Here is a 7021-nt window from a genome sequence, read left to right as displayed (position 1 = left end):
CAACGAGAAAGACAATAAAACAAGCATACAGGGACTCCCCGGGCGCCCATCCTTCTCCCCTCGGAAGCGTTGGTTCGCAGACGAACCACCTCACCCCACAACGGCGGCCGAGCAAGCACTCGAATGTTCTAGATGGAAAGGGGCGGGGTTACGCTGGGTTGAGTCATCCGTCGCGGACGGCATTCGAACCGTCTCGCCCTCTCCCCAGCCTTCGCTGCGTATCGCGCCGACGAAATGACGAGAACTTTCTGGAATCTCGCGCGGAAGGTATTTAATGGAGCAGCCGAGGTGAGAAGTCAGGAGAAGACGGAAGTTAGCGCCAGAGCACGTAGGAATTCCGCCGTGTAGTCGGCGAAGGTTTTGTCCGTAGAGACAAAGCGGGAGAAGAAGATGTTTTCCACCTGAGGGGTGACGACTCGAGCTACAAGCAAGAGTGTGTGTTTACCGCTATCGAGCGAAGACGCGTGGCAACAGCTGCGTGTGTGAAGCCGACGTGTTTCCGGCGAAGAAGTTTGAAGCTTGGAGAGTGGCCAATTGAAGACGCGAGGTTTCCTGGAAGAGAAACATCGGCGAGGTTTCCTGAAAGAGAAACTTCGAGGGCAGCGGAGCGACAACAACACTGGACTTTGAGTGAGTGATTCTCGGAAGAGTATCATCCAGACTTTTGTTCCAAGAACTTTGGACTGAATAGGTTTTCTATCTCTTTAGTCTTTAAGTGTCTTGGTTGTCCAAGGCATGCGACTGCATTGTAGTGCGTATTGCGTCTGTGTCCGTTGTTTCGAGTGTGGCTGATTGTACTAAGTAGTACGTTGTTTGGTGGGTGACATATTGTATTCAACTCTTGTGGAGTGTGCATACTTGTGTATTCTTTTTTGATCTGCCATTATTGAGAGTATAATTTTGTTTTGTTTATCAACTCTCGGCTCTGACTTGTTCTTTGGGCCACAGCTGGCGTCCGCTGGCGTGCCAAAAAGGACCACTTCTAAATTGTCCACGCTTTCGTGGTGCGGTTCGGGGGGCCGATACTTCGGCCCTTGGAATTAGCCCGGCGATCGCCTCCCGAATTAACGGGACCTGCGTGTCAATTAATCTGGCGTCCGCGACAGGACTCTTTTGGTGCACAGTGTGTCAAAAGTAGTGAGAAAGAGCCTCGACTTGTTGATACTGCTATCGGAACAATTTTGTGTGTTGCTCAGTGTTCTCGTTAACGAGTGCAGGAGAGTGTTCCGATATACTGAGTTAGGCAGAAATTTTTTGCACGCGGCAAGGTTTTAGTTGCGAGACACAATGGATCTCGAAAAGTTAGTCGCTCTTGGTGAGAAGATGGGTCTTTCTGGCGCCGAACTACGGAAGTGGGTCACCCAGAAGGAAAAAGAAGAAAAAGAGAGGGCCAAAGAAGAAAAGGCAGCTGAGCTGGAAAAAGAAAGGCTGGCGGTCGAAAGAGCCAAAGCGGAAAAAGAAGCTGAGTTGGAGAAAGAGATGTTGGCAGCTGAGAGAGCCAAGGAAGAAAAAGCAGCTGAGTTGGAACGAGAGAGGTTGGCAGCTGAAATGGCGCAAGAAGAAAGAAAGGCAAAGGAGCGACAGTTGAGAGAAGAAAGAGAGCAGCAATTGAAGTTGGAGCTGGAGAGAGAAAGACTGGCAGCTGAGAGGGCGAAAGAAGAAAGAGAGGAAAGAGAACGGCAGCGACAGCACGACATAGAACTCGAGCGGCTCCGTTTGCAACAGCGAAGTGAAACTCCGGTCCAAGCTAGAGTTGAAAGCAGCGAACGGGAGGACCACGGCTTCCGCTTGAACCCAAGAAGCTGCTCGTGGCGTTTGATGAAAGGAAGGACGACCTCGACGCGTACCTTCACCGATTTGAGACGATTGCAAGGAGCCAGAATTGGCCGGAACCTCAATGGGCAACTGCTTTGAGTACTTGCTTGAGTGGTGAAGTGCTCAGTGTGTACGGCAGGCTGACGCCGACCGATGCAGCCAACTATGCAAAGGTGAAAGCTGCTTTGCTGAAGCTATTTAGATTTACTGTGGAAGGATTCCGGGACAGATTTCGGACAGGAAAGCCAGCTGATGGTGAGACGGCTACGCAGTATGCTGCCCGACTTAGCCATTATTTCGACAGATGGATTGAACTTTCAGGGACAGCGCAGGAGTACGATGAACTCAGAGAGCTCCTAATTAGGGAACAATTTCTTACTAGTTGCCACCCAAGCCTGTCGCTGTACTTGAAAGAGAGGAAGGCTGAGTCACTTGAAGCAATGCTTGAATTGGCTGATCAATTCTTGGAAGCGCAAGGTGGCAGTAATTTGGCCAAGGTCAAGAAGGATTGTCCCGAAGATTCGAAGAAATCGGCTCCCGAAGAAAAGAAGCGTGCACCGGAGAGCATTCCGCGGTGTTTTCTGTGTAACCGAGTGGGTCATCGCGCGAAAAACTGTTGAACGATCTTTACGAGCCCTACGGTTGTAAAATGTTTCAAGTGTGGTCAGACTGGGCACAAAGCAGACGCATGTCGAAACGGAGCGAGTCAAACTCACCAGGTATCCTGTGTGCAAGCGGCACCGAAATCCGGTAATTGTGCCGTCACAGATGGATTCGTAGAGTTGAAAAATGGGGAGAAAATTCCTATTGTGGGTTCGGTAATGGCAAAACAGCCAACCGGTATTTCGAAGGGAATGCCAACGCTGCCTGGAAAAGTTGCGGACAAAAAGATTACGGTGTTAAGAGATACCGGCAGCTCCACTGTTATCGTGCGGAGAAATCTGGTACGGGAAAGTGAGTTAACAGGCAAAACGAAACCGGTTTGCCTAATTGAACGTACGGTTCGGATGCTTCCCGAAGCAGAAATTGAGGTTGAAACCCCGTACTTCAGCGGGAAGGTTACTGCTTTATGCATGACGACCCCCCTGTACGACCTTGTCATCGGAAACATCGACGGGGCACGAGGACCGAATGATACGGAATGTTTGGGAGAAGACCCTAAGATAGAGCCCTCGCCAACCCAGCGACCGCGAGATACAGTGGAGGAGCAGCCCGTGACGGATCTCACTAGAGCCCAAGGTGAAGCCGCGGTGCGAGAGACAGTGAATGAGAAGATGATCGTGTTGAAAGAGTTCACATACTGGGCAGCTGGACTTACGTCGGCACGACCTCAACCGAGCGACAGTGTAAAGGTGACGGAGTCGGCCAGCCAGGCCAAATGTCGGGACGTGAACAAGCGGGTGAATAACCGGGCAGGATCGGTTGAGTGTCATGACCCGTTAGCAGCGTCGGAAGTGACAACGATGGCTGAGACGCCGCCTCAGATACCGTCGTTGGAAGGGGCTCGCCGAAACAAAACGAGCAAAAACAATAAGAAGAGATCGAGAGAGCACCGCAAGAAAGGGCGCAAGCGCCGCTCGAAATGCACAGGATAGGTGCTGAGGTCCAATCGGAATGTCTTTGGCAGGGCTGAGTGCCATATGTTGTGTTAATGTTCTTGTTATCCTGTGTCACAAGTGTTGAAGTGTTTGTGCTGTGATGTCGAGCGACATCACAACTGTATGTCGAGCGAGTCAAAATGTTTGTGATGTGATGTATAGTATTGTCCCACTGTTGTAATGAGAGAACTCTGTACATTTGTATTGTTTGGAATATGTGATGGAGTATTGTATTCATGTACCGGTGGCTATATTCTATGTGTTGTGAGATTGAATTGCAATGTACAGTTGTATTGAGTGATCTATTGTGAATGTGAAGTGTCATGAGCGACGGTTTGTGTTACAGTCTTTCAGAGTGTGTGGTGACTGTTCGCGCTCGTTTGTGTGGTTTTGAATATTATGAGATAATATTCTTAAAGTGGGGGGCAGTGTCAGAAAACGAGCGCTCAAAAACGGGCGCGCCGCCAAATTCTCGTGACGAAGCGCCGAGAGGTCCACGAGCAAGAAAAGAAAACAAGCATACAGGGACTCCCCGGGCGCCCATCCTTCTCCCCTCGGAAGCGTGGGTTCGCATTCGAACCTCCTCACCCCACAACGGTGGCCGAGCAAGCACTCGAATGTTCTAGATGGAAAGGGGCGGGGTTATGCCGGGTTGAGTCATCCGTCGCGGACGGCATTCGAATCGTCTCACCCTCTCCGCAGCCTTCGCTGCGTATCGCGCCGACGAAATGACGAGAAGTTTCTGGAATCTCGCGCGGAAGGTATTTAATGGAGCAGCCGAGGTGAGAAGTCAGGAGAAGACGGAAGTTAGCGCCAGAGCGCGTAAGGATTCCGCCGTGTAATCGGCGAAGGTTTTGTCCGTAGAGACAAAGCGGGGGAAGATGTTTTCCACCTGAGGGGTGACGACTCGAGCTACAGGCAAGAGTGTGTGTTTACCGCTATCGAGCGAAGACGCGTGGCAAAAGCTGCGTGTGTGATGCCGACGTGTTTCCGGCGAAGAAGTTTGAAGCTTGGAGAGTGGCCAATTGAAGACGCGAGGTTTCCTGGAAGAGAAACTTCGGCGAGGTTTCCTGGAAGAGAAACTTCGAGGGCAGCGGAACGACAACAACGCTGGACTTTGAGTGAGTGATTCTCGGAAGAGTATCATCCAGACTTTTGTTCCAAGAACTTTGGACTGAATAGGTTTTCTATCTCTTTAGTCTTTAAGTGTCTTGGTTGTCCAAGGCATGCGACTGCATTGTAGTGCGTATTGCGTCTGTGTCCGTTGTTTCGAGTGTGGCTGATTGTACTAAGTAGTACGTTGTTTGGTGGGTGACATATTGTATTCAACTATTGTGGAGTGTGCATACTTGTGTATTCTTTTTTGATCTGCCATTATTGAGAATATGATTTTGTTTTGTTTAGCACTCTCGGATCTGACTTGTTCTTCGGGCCACAGCCGGCGTCCGCTGGCGCGCCAAAAAGGACCACTTCTAAATTGTCCAGGCTTTCGTGGTGCGGTTCGGGGGGCCGATACTTCGGCCCTCGGAATTAGCCCGGCGATCGCCTCCCGAATTAACGGGACCTGTGTGACAATGGTTTTGCTAGATAAAAATAATTAGTATTTATTAGTAAAAATTACACATTGGGGAGCTATGAAAATTTTGTAAACGGGGGGGGGGGGGTGCTGGAGACGACATTTTGACAAGTAGACTTGTCTTTTACAAGGCTCAACAAAATTTTGAGAAATTTCGTTCAATACAAGAACCATAATACTTTATCATTGTGCCTGTCCCAAGAAATGAAGTTATTTATAATATAGAGCAGCCGATAAATGTAACTTGATGCTATTTAATATTGCCCACACGCACCAAGAAGACCGAAACCTTGTATCGGGCACTGACTACTAAGCGGGGACAAATGTGCTGATCTGATAGTGAAGAAACATCACACCCTTTTGAATAAAAAAAATAACACGCAGGAAAACTAGTCATAAGACCCAAAATGACATTGTACTTCCTAAAGAATGAAAAGTCCTTTCATTTTTCATGTGATTCTTGATTTAGCAAGACCGAACACATACATGTGCTTGAACGTATTGTAACACAGGGCAGGACTTCACGGACACTAGAGAAGGGACAAATCGCTCTTGTGCCCGCATAGTCATGCGCTGTGATAAAATATGTTAAAGTACTGTTACCAACTGGTCCAGCTTTCAGTCCTTCTGCGTCCATGTGCTTGTTTGTGGACGTCCCATTATTACAGACCTAGCTACCCAGTATGATGCACCTTTTCTGCATAATTTTGATAGACTAGCTTTGTATATGTAGTAAACTGTTTTTCTTGCAGGCTCGTCTACAGACGCAACCAGCAGCCAAGAAGCTAGAGACCACAAGAGCGCACAGAAAGGGCTTGAGCATTCGCACGTGCGATCATACTGGTGTCGCACGGGCACTTTGGATTGCAATCAGCTAGGGCGTCTGCGCCAAACTCAATCCGGCGCAGCAGCGACAGACCTGTCGATCTCGATTAAAAGTATTCGAGTGACACCAGTATTAGTCACCGCTAACTGCCCAAGCTAATTGGATTAAGTAGGGTGCAGCCGTCACCTAACTGCGATATAAAAGGGTACGACATAGCAAACAAGAACCCGTCTGACAGTGATGTTGTCGGTACAGTGCGTCAGACCCTAAATCTCATTCGAAAGTATGTCTGCACAAACATGATCACACCTACGCGGGAGTAATTCAATGCTACGGCTCGCACGAACTAGCCAACGCTAACGTATCATCAAACGTGCAGGGAACTAAATTTGTCAAACAAACCTCCACACAGCACACACAAGGCATCCAGCACTTCAGAATATCACATCGACGCGGAATGTTGGTCATTCACCGCTACCGCTTGCACAAAACACCCGCGGCGCTCGATCTCTCCCTTTTTGAAGGATTGGTCGGCAGAGAATCACTGCAACATCACCAGATTCGCAAGGAATAATACCGCAATCCGTATACACCACCGCACAACACCAAAATCAACGTTGACCAAACTAGAGGAAGCGCTGACAGTCGACGTCGGCGCAACGATAGAGATTGAAGCACCTAGGGATGTTCACGTGATTTGGGTGCCTAGGCAGCGTGCGGTCGCCAGAAAAGCACCTAGGGCGCAGCCACTCGTATTAGTTCGCGCCATGACTCGCCGTTGCGCTGCAGTCACCGGCTGCAACGGTGCTGGAATGTAATGTCGCGCCCGGGTGCGCGCCAGCATGGAGAGTTGCACATCCTAGGGAGAGCAGGCGAACAGGTACTCCTCCCAAGCGACGAAGCTTCCCTAGTTGGGAGGAGGAAGAGGGATGATAAAGAGAGATGAGTTGCAGCACACGAAGCCACAACGTGAAAGGTGGCGGCTATGGCCTGACAAGTCGGGCACATTTTTGTTATGAAGTGCCGCGTGACCGCCGTATACTAGGAAAATATTATTGTGACGGCGAGGTTGTAGTTCTTCCGCTGCAGAGCCAGGGTAAAGTCGGCCCGAAGTGCTACACAAGTGGCAGCACGATGGCGAATATTTCGACAAGTATGTGCTAAAAAGGTGTCCTCGTAAAAAGCTACCTTGTAGCTTTGGGCTAC

Source organism: Rhipicephalus microplus, chromosome X (assembly GCF_043290135.1).
Source record: "Rhipicephalus microplus isolate Deutch F79 chromosome X, USDA_Rmic, whole genome shotgun sequence".
NCBI lineage: Eukaryota > Metazoa > Arthropoda > Arachnida > Ixodida > Ixodidae > Rhipicephalus > Rhipicephalus microplus.
This window is presented reverse-complemented; position numbering follows the sequence as displayed.